This window comes from Lemur catta, chromosome 7, assembly GCF_020740605.2.
Source record: "Lemur catta isolate mLemCat1 chromosome 7, mLemCat1.pri, whole genome shotgun sequence".
NCBI classification, from domain to species: domain Eukaryota; kingdom Metazoa; phylum Chordata; class Mammalia; order Primates; family Lemuridae; genus Lemur; species Lemur catta.
The window spans coordinates 47,354,941-47,380,209 of NC_059134.1; the positions used below are offsets into that span (position 1 = coordinate 47,354,941).

General features: G+C 43.3%; 1 long non-coding RNA gene across 1 annotated transcript in view; it reads right to left on the reverse strand.

The window, feature by feature from the left end:
* The window catches only part of LOC123642256, a 40,037-nt gene extending 25,352 nt beyond the window's left edge, over positions 1 to 14,685 (reverse strand). The window contains exons 1-2 of the long non-coding RNA XR_006736415.1: positions 14,642 to 14,685; positions 14,116 to 14,203 (exon numbers count right to left, since the gene is read on the reverse strand). This is a non-coding gene — a long non-coding RNA (uncharacterized LOC123642256). The remainder of the gene's footprint in view (positions 1 to 14,115; positions 14,204 to 14,641) is intronic.
* Between the last annotated feature and the right edge of the window lie 10,584 nt (positions 14,686 to 25,269).

The following is a 25,269-nucleotide window of genomic DNA, read 5'->3' on the forward strand; positions in this document are numbered from 1 at the left end:
ATTAGTCAAGAGTCCAAAGTACAAACTCCTTGGTTGAATTATACATAATCAGAGAGAGACAGATAAATAGTGATGGGTCCCTACCCATCCCCTAGAATAGGGGGTACAAAGAGAAGGACAGAAAAGAGACCCTCACCAGAGTCCCCACAAGTCTCCTCTGTCTAGCTAGAGAAGGTGACCCTAAAAGGGGACGCCAAGCATGAGGAAGCCTGATTTTTAATTACAGAAGGTCTCACCAACCAGAGAGGGGCTGAGCAGGGAGGCCAGAGCTGTTCTGACTCAAAAGTCAATCAATGTTCTTAGTTGGCACAACTCCACACATGCTTCTCTCCTAGGTGCTCCAACTGTAGGCTCAGAGTGTGGGCTTGTTAGGCGCCATCCTTCCTGAGCCCTGGCCCAGGCCCCTGGACTGAGTCCTATGCCCCTTTACCCCTGTCCTGGCTGCAGGACAATGGACCCAGTCTACCAGTGATTGACTTTGCCCACCTACACTGACTCCCTATATTTTGTTCACATAAACAGCTTAGCATAGGCTATACAAGATATTGCATGCTCTTATCCCACCTTCCTTTCCAGTCTTATTTCCCACTCTATCCCTTTGCCTATCTTACCTTACAGCCACACGGGCAGCCGCCATTCCTCATACACAACCTAGACTTTCATGCCTGGGTGTCTTTGTGCTATTCCCTCTGCCTGGAGTGCTCTTCCTATTTCCTTGCCACTCTACATCTAACAAAAACTTACTTACGTTTCAAGATCCAACTCTTAGCTCCTGACTCAGTGAAGTATTCTCATATTCCTCCTAATAACAAATCATTCCTTTCTCTGGACTCTCAGAATCAGTTACTTGTGCCTTTGTGGCAGCACTTTAAAAATTCTGCTTTATAGTAAGGTATAGTTCTACAACTTCACTGTATTATATTTAAGCTCCTTACAAACAGGGACTCTGTTGCAATTGTCACTGTACCCTCACAGAACCTCAACCATCCTGCTGTACATAATACAATCTGAGCTTTCCGAGGACCACGCGGCGGCAGGTGCAGCGGAGCCGTGGTGCTGCCGCTTCTGCTCCTGACTCACCGCAGCTCGCTCTCGCAGAGGAACAAATGGTCAGAAAGCTGCGCTGCACCTGTGGCTTTTAAAGATACCGGAAAAACACCTGTGGAGCCAGAGGTGGCGACTCACCAAATTAGAATTACCCTAACCACCCGTGACGTAAAGTCCCCGGAGAAGGTGTGTGCCGGCTTGATCAGAGGCGCAGAGGAGAAGAATCTCAAAGTCAAAGGACCAGTTCGGATGCCTGCCAAGACTTTGAGAATCACTACAAGAAAAACTCCTTGTGGTGAAGGTTCTAAGACTTAGGACCGCTTCCAGATGAGAATCCACAAGCAACTCACTGACTCGCACAGTCCTTCTGTGATTGTTAAGCAGATAACTTTTATCAGGATTAAGCCAGGAGTTGAGGTTGAAGTCACCATTGCAGATGCTTCTTAAGTTAACTGTTTCAATAAATTTATTACCAGTTGTTGAAAAAATACAATTTGAATAAATATGTTGGGCTAAGTCTTAAATTGGTGTAGTTTCTTCTATTCTCTCTGTTTTAAAAATAGTCTATTTTTTAAGAGCAGTTTTAGGTTCACAGCAAGATTAGGTGGAAAGTACGGAGTTCCCATATATCTGCTGCCCCTACCCAGGCATGGCCTCCCCCACTATCAACATTCTGCACCAGAGTGGTACATTTGTTAAATAGACGAACCTACACCAACACACCCTTACCACCCAAAGTCCTAGATTACATTAGGGTTCACTCTGGATGCTGTACACATAGGTGGGTTTTGACACCGTGTGATGACATGTATCCACCACTGTATCATACAGAGTAGTTTTACTGCCCTAAATATCTTCTGTGTTCCACCTATTCATCCCTCCCTTCCCGAGAACCCCTGGCAACCAGTGATCTTTCTTACTGTCTGTGTAGTTTTATCTTTTCCAGAATGTCTTAGAGTTGGAATCATATAGTATATAGCCATTTCATATTGGCTTCTTTCACGTAGTAATATGCATTTAAGTTTTCTTTATGTATTTTCATGGCATGGTAGCTCATTTCTTCTTAGTGTTGAATAACATTCCATTCTCTGAATGTACCATGTTTTATTTATTCATTCACTGGATAAGGACATCTTGGTTGCTTCCAAGTTTTGTCAATTATGAATCAAGCTGCTATAATATAAACATCTGTGTGTGGTTTTTGTGCGGACATAAGTTTTCTACTTATTTGAATAAATACCAAGGAGCCTGATTGCTGGATCATATGGTAAGATGTTTAGTTTTGTGAGAAACTTCCAAAATGTCTTCCAAGGTAGCTTCACCAGTTTGCATTTCCACCATCAATGAATAAGAACTCTTGTTTCTCCACATCCTCACCAGCATTTGGTGTTATCATGTTTTGGATTTTTACCATTCTAATAGGTAGTGGCATCTCATTGTTTTTTTAACTTACAATTCCCTAGTGACATATGATGTTGACCATCTTTTCATATGCTTATTTGCCATCTGTATATCTTCTTTTGGTGAGGTATTATTCTATATTTTTTACATAATAAATGTAAATACATGCCAATTTTTCAAACAATACAATAGTTTACAAAGTAAAAAGTTGATGTCTCTCTCCCTCAATTTCACTACCCAAAAGTAATCACTTGGTCTTCCTTCAAGACATTTTTCTATTCATTTACATATCTACATATGTATATTTTTATATACTCATACTGTTTTTCTTTTAATAATATTTAGGGAGTTACTTTTAAAATATATGTTAAAGGTACTTTATCTTGGAGATCTTTCAAAGTCAATAATAGATGCAAAATATATCAGATGATGAATGTGCTGTAAAGTAATTAATCAGTTTCTTAATGAAAATTTAGGTTGTTTTCTTTCTTTTTTTAACCTTTAGGCAATTCTGTAATGAATCACCTTGTACACATACACATCTCTGTCCAAAAATGCCAGTATTTCTGTGGATAGATTCTTAGAAATGGAATTGCTGAGTCAAAGATTATATAATTTAACAACACGGTAGAAATTGTCCTCAAACTGCCAAACTGTGCACAAAAGAGGCTGTTCTAATTTACACACCATCACAGCTCAGTGTCCAGAGAAGGCTTAGGAGTTCCAAATAGGTATCTCAGGGGTTATCTGGGGGAAAGAAGGGGTAAGAAACAAGCTGGGAGGCCACGCTGCTATCTCCCATCCTTTTCAATTAGAGCACATCTGCTTTGACCAATATTATTTCTTGGGCTTAGTTTAAAACTCCTCTTGAGGAGAAGTTCCTGATACTAAACATCTGAAAACCACTGAAATAAAAAATTGCCTCTTTTGAACGCCAACATTATTAACTGATTGGTTACTTAGGAAAGTTCCCAGGTGCAAGTAAACAGACGACCCAATAACAGCAGATTGAATTAGTGAGGGAACATTTTTCTCACGTATTAATAACATAAATGCAACTGTTGCATTTGTTTAGTGGCTCGGTGGCCCTTTGGGCTTTTCTGTTATGGTTGCAAGATGGACCACTCCAACTCTAGCATCATGTTTGTGTTCAAGGCAGGATGAAGGGGAGATAGTTTGTATCAGTCACTCTGACCCTTTTATCAGAAATGCAAAAGCTCTCCTAGAAGCTCTCCACTCTTCCTATGTCTCATTGGCCAGAACTGTTTTTCTGTGCAGCTTCTAAGAGCTGCAAAGGAGGTCAGGAAAAAACGATTTCATTTTTCCAGGAGGAGGCAAGAGAAACATAAGCAGGTTGGGACTAGATGGGTTAGCCAGCCATCGTGTTCTGCCCCCATGTGCTCACAATAATACAGACTAAGGATGCAATTAGAAATAAGATAGTCCTTACCTTTACGGTGTTAATTGCAAACCAGTTTTGTTGCATAAATTGGTGCAATAAAAATGTTGTATGTCCCAATACAGAAAAATGTAAAGGAGATATTAGAGGCCCAAACTAGAGAATGGTCAATTCTATCTAAAGTGGGGACAGGTGGGAGGAGATCTGGTAAGACTACATCCCCAAAGTGACATCTAAGCAGAGTCTTGGAAAATGAGTAGGTGTTCACTGGGTGAAGTGTATTCCAGGTAAAGGGAACTGCTCTGAGGCACAAACCCATGGAGCGCATTCCAGCAACTGCAAGCAGTTCGTCATGACTGAGGGGGAGGTTTGGGGCTAGATAGTGGCAGGGGAGGCCTGATGAGAGATGAGGCTGGAGACTGATGCTGGGGTCAACTCACAGAGGCCTTCTGTGTCCCACAACAAGGATTCTGGACGCCCTTGTGACCTGGACAGTGTCACTGAGTTTGTGTCACCATCTAGAGGAACCACAAAGTGGAAAGCATGTGAAAAAAGTCCTAAGTACCTGCCTCCTTTGTTGGATTTCCTCCTTTCACCTGGATGCAGCTAGACCTTAATTTCAGAGTGGCCTGCACAGCTGCTAGCCCCATGGAGTACTTGTTGGATTAAAACTTGCCACCATCTGGGAGGCCGAGGCGAGTGGATTGTTTGAGATCAGGAGTTCAAGATCAGCCTGAGCAAGAGCGAGACCCTATCTCTACTAAAAATAGAAATAAATTATATGGACAGCTAAAAATATATATATAGAAAAAATTAGCCGGGCATGGTGCCACATGTCTGTAGTCCCAGCTGCTCGGGAGGCTGAGGCAGGAGGATTGCTCGAGCCCAGGAGTTTGAGGTTGCTGTGAGCTAGGCTGATGCCACGGCACTCTAGCCAGGGCAACAAAGTGAGACACTGTCTCAAAAAATAAAAAAATAACAAAACACTTGCCACCAACTCCTAGGGGGAGTTACTATATTTTTCTGGGCCTCAGTTTCTTCATTTATAAAATAATAATTATCTTTTGTGGAACACAATTTTACTTTTTTTTTTCCAAAATGTTTTCAGATGCATGATTTGTGAACGTCAGTCTGGTATAAAGGGAAAACAACAACAAAGGCTTTTGAATCAGAAAGACCTGGGTTTGAATCCTGACTTCCATGTGTTAACAGAGTGACTGTGTGACAACTCCCTGAACTTTGGTTTTCTCATACATATATAAAATAGGGACAATGTACTATCAGTACGTGATGCATAGTTAGTGCCCAATAAGTTAAATATTTTTATATTAGTTAAAAATTTACATCTACAGTATAAGGTAGGTGGAATAGGTCTAATGTTACCCTAAAGTTGAAGATCCAGAGGCTTACAGACATTGGTTTACCAAAGGAGCAGCCAGCTAGGTAAGTGGTAGAAACGGGCTCAAATTCACATTCTGATTCTGAAGTTAGCACTCTTTCCACCAAGCTGGCAGCTTCTTTCCTCCAAGTGATAGGATGGGATTCAGATCTCCATGATGCCTGTCAAGTGAATGATTTTATGAATATATTAGACAGCTCAACACCTTCCTCATATCTGCTAGCTCAGGGAGCAGACAGACCTGAGTTAGCTCATGCTTTATAATAATTCCTGAATGTGTGGCTGGAAGGCTCTAGCCCTGTGTCTGGCTTTAGCATGACCGTAACCTGCCGGGAGGGGGAGCTCATACTGACTCTATGCTAAGGTTACAGACATCCTGGTGACTTCAAGGGCTGCAGCACTAGGGGAAAGAGGAAGGGTGGGGCTTCCCTTGTTATGGGTAATGACTACACGGCTTTCTGGGAAGCTTGTAATAACGCAAATGTTAGGAAAAAGACTGTCACTATTTAAAAAAAAGATGGGATCATGAAACAGAAAGAAATGACCTTTACCAAGAGGAAGTAGAAAGAAAAAAAGAGGAAGTGGTTAGAGCAAAGGAGACAGAAGGAAATTTGGCACAACAGGGTAGCTTTTGTTAATGCTGCACTTTTATTTAAATAGAAGGTAGACAAATAAAATATTTTTAGACTGGTACTGTAGGAAGATAAGAATGGAATACATACTTTAAAGAAATATTCTGAGAACAGAATTAGCGTGTGTCCTCCTAAGAGTTATTTTCTATTGTGTCTCAATAAATACTAATCTGCTATATATACAAACTCTGTGTTAGACACTAGGGATGTGGAAATGAACAACTGGGCTCCTGATCTCAAAGAATGGTCAGTACAGCAGAAGAGACAAATGATCAGGCAATCCCAGGAAAGGCTGCTACATTCTATGTACTTCTTGCTAATGTAGGACAGAGAGGGAAGCTCTTAAATCACATTGGGGGCAAGGTCAAGGAATACTTATGATAATTATAGATAATTTTTTGGTGAGCACTTACCATGTTTCAGGCAAACTGCTAAGTGCTTTATGTGGATTATCTCATTTGAGCTTCATCATAATGTGGGTACTAGTCTGTTATTTTCATTCTGTATGTATGAAAACAGACCTAGAGAGGTGACATGACTTATTCAAGATCACTCCTAAGTGGTGGGGTGAAGTTTTTCCTAAGTACAAAACTTGAGCTAAGTGAATTTAAAAAAAAAAAAACCACCAAGTCTGGGTGTGGTGGCTCATGCCATAATCCTAGCATTCTGGGAGGTTGAGGTGGGAGGATTGCTTGAGCTCAGGAGTTCAAAAACAGCTTGAACAAGAATGAGATCCAGTCTCTACTAAAAATGGAAAGATTTTAGCCAGGCACCATGGCACAGGCCTGTAGTCCCAGCTACTTGGGAGGCTGAGGCAGGAGGATCTGTCTCGAAAAACAAAACACCACCAAAAAAAAAAAAAAACCCACAAACAAAACAGAATTGAAAGGGAAGAAGGATGGTGAAAAGGGGAAATGGGAGAGGATATTCTGTGCAGAAATAACAGTAGGAAAGAGTTTCGTCAGCAAATGAGAGCAGGCTGCGACTGAAGAATCACAAGTTGTTCAATGTTACTGGAGTGTTCAATGCATGTGGGGGAGTAGAAAGAACTGAAGCCAGGATAATAGGCATGGGTCAGATCACAACGGGCTGGCCATGTCCTGCAAGAGTTTGGACTTTATTCTGACATTGCTGAAGGATGAAATAATGAGAACATAATAATGATGATGATGATGATGATGATGATATTGTGGTAGGCTGAATAATGGTCCTCTAAAGGTATTCATGTCCTAATTCCTGGAACCTGTGAATATACTGCCTTACATGGCAAAAAGGACTTTGCAAGTGTGATTAAGTAAAGATTATCCTGGATTATCTGGGTTGGGCCCAGTGTAATCACAAGGGTCCTTCTAAGAGGAAGGGAAGAGGGTCACAGTCACAGAATAGAAACAGAGGTGAGAGAGAAAGAAGAGCAGGGGAGAGAGAGAGATGATTGGAACATACTATGCTGCTAACTTTGGAGACAGAGGAAGGGGCCATGAGCCAAGGAATGCAGGCAGCCTCTAGAAATTGGAAAAGGTAAGGAAATAGATTCTCCTGCAGAGGCTCCAGAAGAAACATAACCTTGCTATAATTTGATGTTGGCCCCATAATATTCCTTTTGAACTTCTGACCTCTGGAACTGTGAGATAGTAAATTTGTGTTAAGCCACTAAGTTTGTAGTAATTTATTATAGCAGCAATAGGAAGCTAATACAATTATATCCACAATTTAGTGATTATCTGTTCTGTGCAATGTATCTGATATACATTAACCCTAACCCCAGGGCCAACATGATGGGTGTTCAAGCTGTATAGCCACACAGCCATGGTTAGGAAGGGCCCCACGCTTGGTTTAATGCCTTGCTGTTGTGTTGATTCTTAATAATTATTTAACAAGAGGCCATCCTGCATTTTGATTTTGCACTGGCCCCCATAAACTATATAGCCAGCTGTACTTAATCCTAAAATCAATCCTAAAAATAAAGGCATACCCACTTTATAGATGAAGAAACTGGGAATCTCAGAGAGGGAGTATAACCCAGTAATAACTACCTTGAGTCGGTATAAATTCTACTTCTTACTAGTCATGGGCCCAAGGACAAGCTTAGTAATTCCTCTGAGCCTCAGTTTCTTCTTTTGCACAGTAATTATAATATATATCTTGTAGAGCTGTCATAAGGAGTAGAAATAATATATATGAAGTATCTACATGGTGTGGGCAAATTGTAGAGACTCAGATGGTAGCGCTATTGCTCAAAGTCCCAGATTTAGTAAGAGTTGAACAAGGATTTCATGCCTATAGTTTTCCATTTTTTTCCCTGATTTGCATTTTGGAAGATAATTCTGGCAGAATATGGATTGAGGGAGTATAAGATGAGAGGCAGCAAGTCCAGTTCAGAAATTGTGGCAATGCAGTAGATAACTTCTGGAAAGACTGTCCATCTCATGCCATCTTTTTTTTCTTTGATAATTGCCTCTAATACATAGGAGTCATCCTCCAGAATTGCATCTACAACACATGACTCAGCTTCCCCAACCTTCTTAATCTGTGTTTGTTCCCAGATTCTCCCAGAAATTTGGTATTTTGAATGGAGAGATGCAGAGGCTGAGTGTTATTAGAACCAAATCATGTTCATGGCAGACTCTCCAGAGAAGGTACAGGGCAACCTGCTTGCTGCTAAGGTCCCTGGAGCTGACCGGAAACCTGCCTTTCCACAGTAATTGCTCAGTTTCTCCTTCCATTCCATACATATATCCATTCAGTAATCTGGGCAGGCATGGTGGCTCATGCCTGTAATCCCAGCACCTTGGGAGGCCAAGGCAGGAGGATTGCATGAGGCCAGGAACTCAAGACCAGCCTGGACAACATAATGAAACCCCTTTTCTACAAAAAATAAGAAAACTTAGCCAGATGTTGTAGCACGTGCCTGTAGTCCTAGCTACTCAGGAGGCTGAGATAGGAGGATTGCTTGAGCCCAGCAGTTTGAGGCTGCAGTGAGCTATAATCATGCTGCTGTGCTCTAGCCTAGGTGACAAAACAAGACCCTGTGTCAAACAAACGAACAAACAAACAAACAAACAAACAAAAAAACACCTTGTTCATTTCCCTTCTAAAGTGACAGAGTTGCAACCCATAGAACCCCAACTAATACATGTAATAATGCCACAATTATTGGGAGAAATAGTGAAAACAATCGAATTAGTGTACTAGATTTGGGGTGAAGAAGATGCACATTTAGAGAAATATAAGTTGAGGAAGAAGGAGTTTGGAATGACTTCCGGGTTTCTGACTTGAGTGACTGGGTAGATGGTGTTATAATCATAAAGAAAGGCATACAGGGCTGGGTGTGGTGGCTCATGTCTATAATCCCAGCACTTTGGGAGGCCAAGGCAGGAGGATTGCTTCAGCCAGGAGTTTGAGTTTACAGTGAGCTATGGTCATGCCACTGCACTCCAGCCTGAGCAACAGAGTGAGATCCTGCCTCAAAAAAACCCCCCAAAATATAAAAAAAAGTGGGGGGGGTGGATATGGGAAAAGAAGGAGGTCTTGGAGAGAGAAATACAGGGTTGGAGAGGGAAATATTGAACTTGAGGTGCCTACAGGACATTCAAGTGGAGATATACAGTAGGAATTCAGATATGTACATTCGGAATTCAGGAGAGAAGTCTAGTATGGAGATAAATATTTGGGAGTTTTCAGCATTTACATAGTCATTACTGCCATGGTGAAAAAAGAAGAATCTAAGAATGAAATCCTGGAGAATACCAATGTCTAAGAAGCAGGTAAAGGAAAAGCATCTCTCAAAGGAGATGGAGAAGGAATGTCCAGAGAGGGAGAGGCAGAACCAGGGGAAGTGCCAAGTGAAGAGAGGATTTGAAAGGGATGTGTTTAAATCAGTTCAGCATTCTTACCAATGCCCTCTTCATCCATGCTAAGGCTGCTACAACCCTATCAAACATGTCTGAACCTGTGCTCCCCAAACCTAGGGAATTTTGTTAAGCCCCATCTTCTACCCTTTGCTTTGACCCTTAGCAAAAATCTCTGGCCTCTTTGGATTGAGGACTCAAAATGACACCCTAATGGCCATTAAAATACTGTGTTTACCAGCAGTGAAAGAAATGCAAATTGCAACAGCCTGAGATTGTTAAGGTCCTATTATACACCTACACTATTAGTACACGTGAATAAAGCAACAAAGCCTTAGTTGGCAGAGGCTGTGGAAAGGAAGGCAGGCACAAACTTTCCTAGTGGCATTATACATACAACCTTCCTGCAGAGTAACCAGGGAAGCAGTACAGAAGCTGTATGTGCCCTTTGTTCCACTTTGGAACATACCTCAAGGAAATAAGCTAAAGGAAAAAAGTTGTAAGTGCTACAGATCCTAGCCCTACCATTTAAAAACAGCATGAAACTGGAGATAATCCAAGTCCTCAGCTTTAAATTAGTTCTTAAACAACATCAAACTACCTGATATGGAACACTGTGTGACCGTTAAAAATGGCAGTCACGTGGACATGGAAATGTATCTATGAAATAATGTTAAGTGAAAAAAGCAAAGCACATCACGTGTTGAGGAGGGTGCGGAGAAATTGGAACCATTACCTATTGTTGGTAGGATTATAAAATGGGTGCAGCCACTTTGGAAAACAGTCTGGCAGTTCCTCAAAAAGTTCAACATAGAGTTATCACTTGACCCAGCGATGTCACTGCAAAGTATATGCTCAAAAGAAATGAAAACATGTGTCCTTACAAAAACTTTTACACAAATATTCAATTTGATGAATGGATAAACAAAAAGTGATATATCCACACAATGAAGTATTATTCAGCCATGAAAAGGAATGAAATACTGTTACAGGCTTCAGCATGGATGAATCCTGAAAACGTTACACTACGTGAAAGGAGGCAGTCACAAAAGACCACATATTATACCACAGCCTTTATATAAAATGTCCAGAATAAGCAAATATAGAGAGACAGAAAGTAGATTAGTGGCTGCTTAGGGCTTAGGGGGTAGAAAGGGTTGGAGGACCGGGGGGTGATGTCTAAAGTTTACAGGGTTTCTTTCTGAGGTGATAAAAATGTTCTAAAATTGATTATGGTGATGGTTGTACAACTCTGTGAATATACTAAAAACTATTGTTGTACACTTTAAAATGGGTAGATTGTATGGTATGTGAATTACATACCAATGAAACTGGTACAAAATTTTTTTTTAAATAATTGAACTGTACTTTTACAGTGGGTGAATTTTATAAAAATACATATAATTATATACATATAAATTATTTCAATAAAGCTTTTTTAAAAAAGCAAAGTACAAACTGGTTGCTGCTTTGCATGCATCTGTATTTTTGTAGAACAAAGCCTAGAAGAGATGGAGAGTCAGTTAAGCTACAACAGAAAGGCACCAGATTTGGAATCTAAAGGCCTGGTTCCATTCCTCATCCTGCTATTTACTAACCGTATGATCTTCTCTGAGCCTTAGTTCTTCCATGTGTAAAATTGGGGTATTATTTTCTACCTCACATGGTTATTTTGAGGCATAAATGTTTAGTGGGTTCATTTTCTTGCCCTTTAGGATTCCTCAAGCATGAGGTTACAACAATGTGGCAGTAAAGGTGCGATAACATATGTGAAAGGGATTTGAACGTGAAATCTTCCATAAGAGAATGAGATGGTCTGGATCCCGATTCTATACATCCAGCCTAGGGAACAATGTCAGCGTAGCCTCACCCTCAAAAAGAAAAGACCCTCCCCATGTCTACGTGCTTTGAAAAATGCTTTTATAACTGGCTGTGTGAAAATTAAGAAAAGCTTGCCATGTTCTCAAAATGTACACTAATTTTAAAGGTAATTTGGGGGCGACACAAAGGAGCTAAGGTGTGTTAATGCCAAGTTACCATAGCAACATGCTCTGCTGCTCTATCTTTCCCAATCCTGGGCCTACCCCAGATGAGATGATGAGCCCAGTAAACACCAGACCTAAGCCAGTCTGTATGAAATTACTTTCTCCATATGCAGACAGGGGAGACATTCACATTTTCCCACAAATGATGCTTGAAAGGAGAAGCCCTCTGAATTTTCACAAAACGATCTCTCTTCTCTTCAGCATCAGAATCAAGACGCTATACACCTGTCACAACAGCTGGTATGTGGCAAGTATTCCATCTATAGTTATGTAATGAATGACGGATCAGAATTTACCTAGAAGTCCAAGGTTGGCATAGGACACCATAGTTTATTATTAAAAAGAGACTACAAAATTATATGCCAGGAATTTCAGAAAGAAGATCTAAATTCATACTCCACATAATTTGGTGTCTGTTCCAAGCCACACAGCATTTTCACATCTGTGTCTGCCCCAATTATTAAATTTCTTCAGGCCGTAGCAAATTCCCCTCAAACATCACACATTACTCTGAAAGCACACAGTGTGACCCCACCAGTGTTATTCAACATGCTACATTGCACACGTTTTCAGACCCACTGCGGGAACAGTATGTGCAAAAGGCTGCTTCACGAACGTGCTGTCATCCACCCTTCCGAGTTCTTGGCCTGACCTCCACAGAGAAGGAGCCTGACCGGGCCTGCATCTGGGGAAATCGTTTCCTCCTCATCATGGGCAGAGGCAAACATCCCAGTGCCAGGAGGGCTGCTTTTGAAATCATTCCTGTGGGATGGGAAGGCCTCCCTCGACTCCAGGGCCAGGCTCACAGTCCCACCACGGAGTCAGGCTTGGAAAGGGGTTCCAGGCTCAAGATAAACTTCCCATCTGCTCCTTCCTTACTGCAATATTCTCACACTTTTGGCACCACATCTGGGTCCCTTCTCTCCTGGAAGACATTTCCTTCTTATAATCTCTTCCACGGACTGTATGAAACCCCTGAGGTCAAAGGGGAAGAACAGAAAGGACTCCTCCTCATCACCAGACTTGCAGAGAGCTGCCTCAAACCAACAGCAATCACAGTGCCTACTGACTGCTGAGCACGGGCACTTTGCAAACATTATTTCAGTTAATCCCCAGCAGTCCTGGAAGGCAAAGATTTTTGATTCCCATTTTGTGTTTGAGGAAATCAAGGCACAGAGAGATCTTATAATCAGTCAGTGGCTGAGCCGTTATTTAAACTCAGGTCTGACTAGATGTATGTTTACATCTAAAATAGCTAAAAACAGCAAAAGCAGTAATAAACGTTTGCCAATACCATTCGACACCAGAGATTTTGGGGAGAGCCAAGGAAGAAAAACCTGGCTTGAACAACACCCTAACAACACTTAGGCCTTAATAATACTAATTTTAGACCATGATCGTAGTAGCATATGTGTTGTGGTTGGTGGCAATTGGAAAGGACTGAGCAGGAAATACCAGGACCCAGATTCTGGCTGGTTAGGAAGATTAACAGATACCAGGGGTGGCTCTGTTTCTATAGCTCTTTCCTTCCTCTCTCTTTCCATCCTCCCAGGCCCATCTCTTCTGTGACCACCCACACGATCCCCGGCATTAATTCCTTGCTCCATGCTCCCACTGAACTCTTTTGTGTCTCGGTTATAGCCCTTCCTTATCACATTTTACTTTAGCATATGTCCCCTCCCTGGCTAGAGCACCTTGAGGCCACCACCTGTGTTCTTAGTCATCTTTGTGCTCAGCACTTTGAACAGTTCACGGTAAATAAAGTCTCAAGTTAATGTTGCTACTCAATAAATCATGACCTTCTCTTAGTTTGTTTTCCAATTTTCAACCAGTATCCTCACTTTCCCTACGTCCTGACTTGGATGGCGCTTAACATTCTTATTGGCTGCGCAGCATCTGTGCCCCCTTCCTGAGTCTGGGGAGACTGCCATTGCATAAGGCGTGCTGGGAGGTAGAGCATGCCTTCCCCTTATGGAAGTTGGAAAAGAGGCCAGACAGTTGCTCTTCTGGGTCTCTGGCAGACAGAGCACAAGTATATGACCTAATCTTGGCCCAGCTGATATTATTGTTTAAGATTTTGAGTTTTAAGCAAATGACCAAGAAACTGGGACAGTTTAGAATCTGTGCTGGTGGTAGCATTGGTGTCCACTGCTCAGTGGGAGAGGCAGCAGCATTTTAACCAGGATGTTTTTGTGATTTGGTCTTAGCTGTGGTTCTGTTTCAGTTCCTGTCCATTTTCCAAACTTGATTCTCTAAAATTCCTGTCAATTCTATGATCTTCTCCATATTTCTCTAATAAACTCCTTTTTGACTAAAGTAGCCAGAATTAGCTTCTGTTACTTACAACCAAGAGCCCTGGCTGATGTACATGACGGCCCCGCAGTGCGTGGTCCTGGGTCCTGGGAAACCAAATGCCAGCAAGTAACTTCTTCCTGATGCAAACCCAACGCAGAGGTACAGGATTATCTCTTAGTTTGCTGTACTTTTAACTTTTCACATTCATTATCACATTTCAGCCTTACAACAACTCTAGCTGTAGGCAGGTAGGGCAGGTAGTAAAACAAGATTTTAACTAAGAAAAATGAAGCTCAATGAGTATAAATGACTTCCCTGAAGTCCCCAAACTGGCGGTGGAATCCAAACTACAATCCAAATCTCCTGATTTCCAGCCAAAGGCTCTTCATACCCAAATAACACCGAGAAACTTGTTTTGACTTTTTAAAAAAATTCATCCAAAAATATTTATTAAGCATCCATTATGTGCCAGTCACTGACTAGGACAATGGGCCCCTCTATTCTAGGCTCAGTAGTATGTTTTCTGAAAAGTACTGAAAGTATCAGTATTAATATGTTTATCCATAATACTTTACCTTTGGGAAGCAGTATAAGATCGTTGTTAAAACCTCTGCCAGACTGCTTGGGACCAAACTCTGGCTCCCCTACTTCCTAGTTGTACGTAGTTGTCAGTGTCCTGCCCATGGCCTCTCAGCCCCCACCTGCACACCCTGACGTCTGCTTACTGAGAACACTTGTGACTCATTGCACACGGGGCCCTTGTGCAAAGGAAGCTGGGATGCCAGAGTTAATGTCCCGGGAAACAGTCCTCAAATAGTGATAGGTGGAGACTTGAAGAGAAATACCCCAGCTTCCTCACCTCCTGGTGGGAATAACTCTGAGGCATATTCCTCACTGTCTTCCAGAATTTCCCAGTAGGACTGAGCGCCAGTTACCCTCAGTGGGAACGTGCTGAATGGCACACACCTTACTGGCTCCTTCTCTCCACTTCATTTCCCTACTCTCTGACTGGGCTTTCCTGGGATCACGCCCCAAATAAACTACTTCTACTTGAATCCTTTTCTCAGGGTCTGCTTCCGGGGGAACACAAAGTAAGACACAACACGACCCTGGGAATATTACTCAAATAATGTCCTGTAAAATGAAGATAACGTTACCTGCCTCACAGAGGCGCATTCACGACACAGCTTAGCCTGTTTCCCGGCACATAGGCAGCACACAGTGTCGGCCATTTTATGTGCGCAGCACTTTTGTCTTTCAGAGCACTTACCCACACGTTTCACTTCTTCCTTCTCAATCAGAGGAGCTACATCTCTCGCCACCACACCAGCCCTGCCTCCCTCCATGCCAGATACTGTTCTTCATGTCAGCCCTGCTCTCCCATTGGCACATCTCTGAAGTGACCAGTCTTCTTGGCATATTTGTGATTCGGCCCACGGTGTTCTCCTTGCCTGGTTACGCTGCCCCCTCCCCACGGTGATCTCCTGCCTCTCTCTTAAGCCTCCACCAGGTTTACCTCTTCTAGAAAGCTTTCTCCATTCTCCTCCCTTCCTCTTTTGCCCACCCCCCCCCACCCACCCACACACGGGGCATGCAAGGAGGGCACCTAACCCAGGTATGCTTCTATCACTGCAGATCATCTAGAACTGTGATTATTTGCTTTCTTACCTGCCTCTTTCACTAGACAATGAGCATCTGTCTGTGGCAGGCACTATGTCTTTTATTTCTATATTTCTGGTGTGTAGCCTAGTGCCCATCTCAAAAAAATTTAAAACTATTTTTTAAAACAAATAGATTAAGACCAGGTGCAGTGGCTCATGCCTGAGCACTTTGGGAGGCCAAGGAGGGAGGATCTGCCTGAGGCCAGGAGTTCAAGACCAGCCTGAGCAAGAACAAGACCCCGTCTCTACAAAAAATAGAAAAATTGGCCAAAGTTGATGGTGCATGCCTGTAGTCCCAGCTACTCAGGAGGCTGGGACTCCGGAGAGGTAGGAGGATCACTTGAGCCCGCGAGTCTGAGGTTGCTGTGAGCTACAACCATGCCACTGCACTCTAGCCCGGGAGAAAGAGCAAGACCCTGTCATAAAATAAATAGATAGATAGATAGATGATAGATAGATAGATAGAATGAATAAGAAATACCTTTGAGGCAAGGGTGTTATCTTTATTTTGTAGTTGAGAAAACAGAGGCTCAAAAGTTTAACTGACTCCATTCAAGTTCATGCAATTATTACACGGCAGAACAAGAACTCAAAACTGATCATTTAGCTTCAAAGTTGAACATTTCTTCTATAACATCACAGCTGTGGGATTTTTGTGATAGAATTGCCCTTCATATCTTCCCCACTCTCATATCCTCATCTTAGAAAATAAACTCCATCCATAGCCTTGGAAAGAGGGCAGTTTTCCATTCAAAATGACCCAGGCCCCAGCCGTGGTTGATTGGCTCAGGAGTAGACACCCAACCAAAAGGAAAGCCCAGTCAGGTCATCTCTCCTGGGAATCCAGAGAGACAGGATCAGTTAGCTCTGTACCTATAAGGTGGCAGAGAATAAGGGGAACTGAGGCTGACATTTTGGGGTTTCTATTTTGGGTCATATGATCTGAGGAGCTATAAAAGTGGGTCCACCATGAGAAGCACAGACAAGACACCATGATGTGAGAGAGAGAGGGGGCAGGGCAGGGAGAGAGAGAGATATAGAGAGAAGATCTACAGTTCCTGACTATTTTCCATTTCCATTTCCAGTGTTTCGTAAAGTCTGACAATTGAGTTCTGTGAGGCACTCCTAATTCTTTATAAAGAAATTTCCTGGCCCTTAAGCTAACTCAGCTGAGTTTCTCTGTCTTGTGACCGGATAGGATTGTGATATTCATTTACTGACATCTTCCTAAGTATGGTTTCCAAGTTCACAGCATAAGGATGTGCTAACTTCCCCCTCATAGTCCACCTGCAATTATGGTAACTGCCGACAGGTGTCCCAGGTTGGTTTTTCTGGAAGCGGACACTGATAGACTAGGGCTACTGGATCAGCATGTATGAAGGAAAAGGGAGGAAGCGGAATGGAGCAGAGGAGGAAGTCAAACTGTAAAGAGGGCCTGAGAGAGCCTCCACCACCCCAGCGAGCCCTCCAGAGTGTCCCGTGTCAGGCTGAAATGGCTGGGTCTTTATACCTGCACCTCACTTCACCACTGACAGACTGCCCTGGGAAACACCTAATCTTGGGCAAGGTTGTTCTCTACATCTGAGACAAACCCTGAAGGAGCTAAGGGCTGTGTGCTAACCACACTCCCCGTGGCAGGGCCCCTAGCCCTTCCTGGAAGGGGAATCTGGACAGTGTGTCTCGTCTATGACACCAGGTGAGGGGTATGCCATGATTATGGTCTGAACAACCCAGCTGGTCACTAGTGTGCTCAACTGAAATCAGTGAATTCACACTTTGCCACCTAATGATCTGTTTTTGTAAATAAAAATTTTGTCTTGTTTATATTACCTATACATCAACATTACAGATTAAAATAGACCTAATGAACAAATGAAGATTTAATGATAAGTACAGTATTGTGTATTAGTATTTACACAATATGGTACCTTCTCACTACATCTTATGATGATCTCATCTACCTAATGTAATCTGAGCTCTTCTATACACCTCCTTTCAGCTGTGAATACAGTACACAGTTATAACTATATGTGAACCTGTTAAAGGGTAAGTTAGATCATGTCACTTCTCTGACCCATAAGGTGCTACGTGATCTTGCCTCCTGTTATGTAACTTCTCTGATCTCATCTCCTATTACTCCCTGCCTTGCTGCATTGGCCTCCATATTCCTTCAGCATGCCAGGCACATTCCAGTTTTATGGCTGTATTAGTTTCCTAGGGCTGATGTAGCCGAGTACCACAAACTGGTTGGCTTAAAACAACAGAAATTTATTGTATCACAGTTCTGGAAGATACAACTCCAATATCAAGGTGTCGGCAGGACTATGCTCCCTCTGCAACCTGTCAGGGAGGATCCTTCCCCACCTCTTCCTAGCTTCTGGTGGTGGCTGTTGATCCTTGGTGTTCCTTGGCTTGTAGCTTGTAGCTATAGCACTCCAAACTCTCCTCTGTCATCACATACCATTCTGCCTGTCTCTGTCTATGTGTCCTCTTACAGAGACACCAACCACATTGGATTAGGGCCCACTCTAATGACCTCATCTTAACTTGATTACATCTGTAAAGACCCTATTTCCAAATAAGGTCACACTTCACAAGCACCAGGGATTAGCACTTCAACATATCTTTTGTGGGGGACACAATTCAACCTACAACAATGGCCTGTGCAGTTATTTTTTCTGCTTCAAGTGCTCTTTCCCCAGATGTCTCCGTTATTCGCCTTCTCACTTCCTTCTAGTCTTTACTCCAATGTCACTTTCTCAGTGAGGCCTTCCTTAGCCACCTTATCTGAAACTGTAATGTTCACTCCCCAGCATTTCCTGGTTCCTTTCCCTGCTTTATTTTTCTCTTTAGCACTTGTGATTAGCATATTGTATGTTATATTTCACTTATTTATATTGTCTCTTGTCTGTCTCCCCTGGTAGAATGCAAACTTCAGGAAGGCAGGGATTGTTGTGACTTTTTTTCACTGCAGTATTGTCAGCATCTAGAACAGAGCCTGGTGCAAGGACTACTTGTTGAACATATACACGAATCTCCACGTTCAAAGCCATTCATGGGGTATGTTCAGAGCTCTAAGACTTCTGCAGCTTCACCACAGGTCATAACTTCTACAGACCTTCTTCTTCAGTCGCAGGCTTTAACTCCCTAAACACAAAGCCAGATGTCTCAGTTCGCCATACAGAGGAGTTAAAAGGGGGAACTTAGCTCCAAAGTTCTGGTTGTTGGAACTCTGGTCCACCAAGCATAATTGAAGGAAGAACAAGGCAGTATCTTCCCCATCTGGTCTTTGGTTTCTGGATTTTCCTCCTCTTCATCTATGAAACAGAACAGAAGGAAAGGAATTAGGGCTAGGGAATTGCTATGTTTGCCAAAATGGTTTTCCAATCACAACCTTTCTGTCCACCTGATGGTTTTTCTATCTTTACCAGGCTTCTCTCTCGCTCGCTCTCTCCATATATATATATATATATATATATATACACACACATATATACATACATATATGTATATATGTGGATCTATAGTTTTGTGAGGTCCAGTATTGTGAAGGCCTTTACATCCAGTGGTTCCTCCAGCAACTGGCACTCACATAGCTACTTCAGAATTCTGATATGACACTTGGGGTTGAAAAAATTTCAGCTTATAATATTTTGATGGTTAACTAATTAATTAATCATTTTTTAGAGACAGGGTCTCACTCTGCCACCCAGACTGGAGTGCAGTAGTACAATCATAACTCACTGCAACCTCGAACTCATGGGCTCAAGTGATCCTCCTGCCCAGCCTCCTGAGTAGCTGGTACTACAGGCATGTGCCACCAAGCCCAGCTAATTTTTAAATTTTTTGTAGACATGGGCTCTTATAATGTTGCCCAGGCTGGTCTCAAACACCTGGCCTCAACCTCTGGAAAAGCTAGGATTACAGGTGTGAGCCACTGCTCCTGGCCTGTGATGGTTGATTTCATGTGTCAACTTGGCTGGGCCATAGTGCCCAGATATATTATTGTGGATGTTTTGATGAGGATTAATTTTTTGTTTTTTTGTTTTTTAGACAGAGTCTCACTCTGTTGCCCAGGCTAAAGTGCCATGTCATCAGCCTAGCTGACAGCAACCTCAAACTCCTGGGCTCAAGCAATCCTGCCTCAGCCTCCCAAGTAGCTGGGACTACAGGCATGTGCCACCATGCCTGGCTAATTTTTTCTGTATATATATTTTAGTTGTCCAGTTAATTTCTTTTCTATTTTTAGTAGAGACGGAGTCTCATTCTTGCTCAGGCTGGTCTCGAACTCCTGAGCTCAAACAATCCACTCTCATCGGCCTCCCAGAGTGCTAAGATTACAGGTGTGAGCCACCACGCCCAGCCAGGATTAATGTTTAAATGAGTGGACTCAAAAGCAAAGAAGATTGCCCTCCATAATGTGCGCAGGCCTCCAATCAGTTGAAGGCCTAAATAGAACAAAGAACTGACCTCCCCTGAGCAAGAGGGAATTCTTCCAGCCGATGGCCTTCAGACTTGTACTGCAACGTTGGCTCTTTCCTCAGTCTCCAACCTGCTGATCTACCCTGCAGATTTTGGACTTGCCATGTGCTATGGTTTAGATATGGTTTGTTTGTCTCCACCAAAGCTCATGTTGAAATTTGATCCCAGGGTGGTAGTGTTGGGAGGTGGGGCCTAAAGGGAGGTGTTTGGGTTATGGGGGCAGATCCTTTGTGAGTGGCTTGGTGCTGTTATCCCGTTAGTGAATTCTTGATCTCAAGAGACTGGATTAGTTCTCACAAGAATGGATTAGTTTCTGCAAGAGTGGATAAAGCCAAGGCACCCCTCAAGTTTCCTCTCTTTGCAGGTGTCTACTACTCCTTTGACCTTCTCCACCAGGTTGTGATGCAGCACAAAAGTCCTCACCAGAAACCAGGGCCATGCCCTTGAACTTCTTAGCCTACAGAACCATGAGCTAAATATACCTCTTTTCTTTATAAATTATCCAGTCTCAGGTATTCTTTTTGTTGTTGTTGTTTATCATACAGAATATACATTGGATCAGGTATTCTTTTATAGCAACAGAAAATGGACTGACACCATCTTCCATAATTGCATGAGTTAATTCCCTAAAATCTCTCTGTCTCTGACTTTCTTTCTCTACACACACACACACACACACACACACTCACATCCTATTGGTTCCATTTCTCTGGAGAACCCTAATTAATGCAAATGTCATCAGCATTTCTTAAAGAACTAATTCTCTTAAACCACAGTGAAACAGAACTTCACGGTGTTTTCTGACAGAAGGCTGACATAATCTGCTTCCTGTGAAAAAGCAAACTCAGGCAGCATGTTTTCCTAGGTCCTGGGGCTCCAGTCATAAAACCAAGAGCATTTATAGAGAGTGGACTTTCCAAAGGATGTAGAAGATATAGTTCCAGAGAATGAAGAAACTCTCGAACAGAACATGCTTAGTCCCAGAAAAAACAGGGTAGAAAAATATTCAAGTTCTCCAATAATCAAGAAACCAAGACAGAGCTGTGATTCCAGAAGGGAAGGAAGATAATGCCTTTCTTGGCCTCCTGAATAACTTCGGATCAGGATCTTAATTGAAAAGAACTATTTTCTTTATCTGGTTTTGTCACAGACTAGCTGTGTGAGCTTGAGCGAGACATTTCCCTCTCTGGGCCTTTGTGTTCTCTCTGTTAACAGGAGGCATTTGAATTAATCAGCCTCTGCAGTCTCTTCCAACCACGCTCGTCTATGTTGCCCTAAACTCTAAACTCCATGAAGGTAGGCTACGTCTGGTTTTTCTCGACCTACCCAGCACCTAGCGTAGGAACTACCATGTAGTAGCACTAGCACATTCAGGGCACACAGTGACACTAGCATTGAATGAATCAATGAGGACTTTTAAAAAACTATCTAGGTAACATTTGAGGGAGAGGGACAAGAAATCAGGGAATCTCATCCTGTGCAGGCATATCAAAGATGTTTTTAACAAACTAGAAATCTTTATTGTAATCCAAAGTCATTTCCGGAGACTTGGTTTATATCACCAGAGTACTACATAGTGGGGTAGAAAGTTATTTAAACTAACTCTGTGCCCCTGAGGGTCCTACCACTTTGTTGGGGAGACAGGAAATGTTGTATTCTGTTTAAATACAGCAGAAAGAGTCTGGAGCTGACCAAAAAGTGCAGCAGCAGGGTCCTCTTCAGCCACCCTGTGTACCCCCTGACACCTCAGGCAGGCTCCCGGCAAACGGCCCTCTGACCTCTTCTCCCACCCCAGATTCTCCAGTCAAGCCAGACTTCTGCCCAGTTCAAGTAGAGAATCGCTCTGTATCAGTCAACTCCCTGCAAGTCGGCTAATGGTTTTCTATCTTTGTTTTAAAACAGCCTAGAAAAAAATTGAATTTATGGAGAATCTCTCTGACTTACAGCTCAGAAAAACCTCTGCATGTCATTACATTTGATTTATGAAGGCCTTCAGCTTTTAGCTCAGAGGAGCTGCTTCCCCATTCTTTAAAAAAAAAAAAGGTGAATGTGGCTCTGGACCAGGAGACAGGCAGACCTGCCTCTAGTTCCAGCCGCGTCACTTAGGGACAGTGGGCGTGTGGCATGTAACTCCTCTCTGGACCTTGGCCACCTCCTCTGTAAGGAGAGGGCTGTAACAACAGCACCCACACACCCACATCCCCCCAGCACACACAGAGTTGTTCTGAGAATTAAATGAGATCATCTATGTGACGGTATTCTGCACTATGCAAATGTTCAGTTCTCTTTATTATCAGATTTCTGCTGCAATGAGTCATTTCAGACATCAGTTCTTGATGCATTTGTCCTTCACTTAACCCTACCACCAATTATTTCTCCTTTTCTTTTTCTTGTTTCCTGGAGAAATTATAAAGTTGGTCCATGCCTTCTTCCTGCTGGAGTCTACGCCCGTAGCCACCTTTCTGGCTCTGTTCCCCTTCCCTGTTAGGCCTGCCAGGTCTTACTCCCTCACTCTGTCAGTAATTATTCAGGAAGTCTTCTCCCAGCCCACACTATCACCATGCACAGCTGCATATCTGACAGTGGCATATTTAATGTTTGATCTAGTTGTAGTCATGTGTTCCAGAATTAGCACTGTCATTGATTATCCAGGGGGCTTCAGGCCATTCGGTTCAAGGGACATCTATTCAGGTCAGGGGGTGGAAGGCATATTGCCTGCTGTGCAAAAACTCAAAACTTTGTAGGTCACACAGACATGCAAACCTCCAGCTATGAACAGTGTGCTACACAGTGAGTGGCACACACACAAAATAGTGGAAGGAACAATTTGATTGGCCTCTGAAGGCTGTAGAAGGCACCAAGTCAGAGAGGAGCTAGGCCTTGAAGGATGACTGAGGTTTTAAAAGTCCAAGAAGGAGACCAGGTTGAAGGAGAAACGTGAAAGGAACAGCGAGACAAAAGAATGGCAAGAATTCAGTATGACCAGAGCATAGGATGAATAGTCGGGAGAACAGGGGCTGAAACTAGAAGGAAGGTTGGGCTAACGGTGTGTTGGAGCTGGTGTGCCAGGGTTAGGCGTGTGGGCTTTATTCTCTCCAGCCCTTCTCAACTGGGTTGCACAAGAAAAATTAAGCCCTGATGACTTAAGGCATCCATTATACAAATAAATTTCTCCCCTGTACACCTAGAATGATACTATGTGCCATCCCAGAAAGAACTGAAATAGTCACTCAAATAATTTTCTGTAGGGCTTGACTCTCACATGGAAGCCCAACAGAGCAAGGCTGCTGGGCAGAAGCAAGCCATCCAGCATTTACAGAAAGCAGGTGGCCTCCTCACATGCCATAGAAACATTGCTCTGGTGGCAAGGAGAGTGCTTTAGAAAAAATACAGACAGAGGACATGCAATGATCTTAAATGATGTTGTAAAAATTCAGGTGGGTGATGACCAGGGCTCAGGGTGGTGACAGTGGAAATGGAAGGGACATCCTGGAGACATTTGGGAGGCAGAATGGATGGTGTATGTTAGTGCTGTCCTTCCTGGCTCTCTGGCTGTGAAGTGCGGTCACCAGCTCCCCCAGCTGTGGGCTGGAGCCTTCCTAAAGAGGCCAAGGTGTGCATCAGCCACCACCCACCACGGGGGTGGGGTATGCTGCCACCCATCTGGACTTTGTCACGTCTCTGGTGAACTCTGCACAGTCTTGACTGCCTCAAGTTATTTTTCGCTTCTTCATATCCCCTCACCCTTCTTGGCACGTTGGTCCAATTGTCACAGCCGTCCTTCAGCCTAATTTCCCTCCCCAGCCCCACATTTCCCTGCTGGGACAGAGGCCCTACCTTGAACTCCAGACTGCTTGGCTGGGTTCCCAACACTTTGCTTCCCTTCTCCAACCCATTCTTCCAGGGGGCTGGGTCCACTCCCTGTGCTCCACCCCAGCTCTAGTAGTCCTGCCCCTGAGTTAGCATGGCCGGCTCCAGCTCGCTCCATCCCGGCTTCCTCCTCCTGCGCCACGGGCCATGTTGCTAAGGTCCCATCACAGCCCGTACCTAAACTCACAGAATTCAGACAAGTCATTACCAAGCCTTGTCTGGAGCCTGTTTCCTCATTTGTAACATGAGGGGGTTATACTAGGTGACTTCTAAAGCAGCTCCCTTCCAACACTAACATCCTGTGTTTCTAAGTAGGCCAACCGTAAAAGAAGTCTGCATTGGCACAGAACAATTGAGGCTAGGAGCAAGTGAGTCAGACTCAGCAAAAATGTCAAGCTAACCGTGAAGCCAGGAGATCAGAGAGCAGCTTGCCACTGGGCAGGCAGGAGCTAGAGACTCCAGCCAGAGATTAGCCTACCCAGACAGCTGTGTGGACGAGACGACTGACTGGTGCCACACCTGGTTTATTAGTCACATTCGTGTTCAAGAAATTAACCATACCATTTTACGTCCTCCAAAGGACAGCATTCATTTATGACCTACAGCTATTCAGTATGGTGATCGTAATTGGATTTTTCTCCTGGTTAGTGCTGGTGATTTAGGATTCAGTATTATCCCATTGCTATTTTGCCGGTTCCTTTGCAATTACCATCCAGTGAGTATTCCCCGAGCATCTAGTTTTACTCTCAAGATTTCCTAAATTCCCCCCAGATGCTTGTCAGGTATGTGAAAGAAAAAACAGAGGTCTTTGGAGACCTATGTTTGAACCCCACAGCTATTTACTATTCGCGTGGTTCTGAAAAAGTTAATCTCTCTGAACTTTGGATCCCACACCTGTGAAATGGGATAACAATACTTGCCTTGCAGAGTCGTAGTCCAGACTGAAGTGTCTGTTACATGGAAGGTTCTCAGAAAAGGAGTTCTACCTCACAGCAAGCCTGCTGTCTTTCATTTCCTCAAGTCTCTGCCTTCAGGACCGTCTCCCTTGGGCTTGCCTGGCCTTTCCCTCTCTTTCCTGCATAAGCCTGTAGGGTCCCCACCAGTCTGCACAAGTTCCTGCTCCGATTCCAGACCTACAGCACGCTGAATCAGCACCAGCACTAGCACTTCCTGGAGTAGGGCTTTTTATT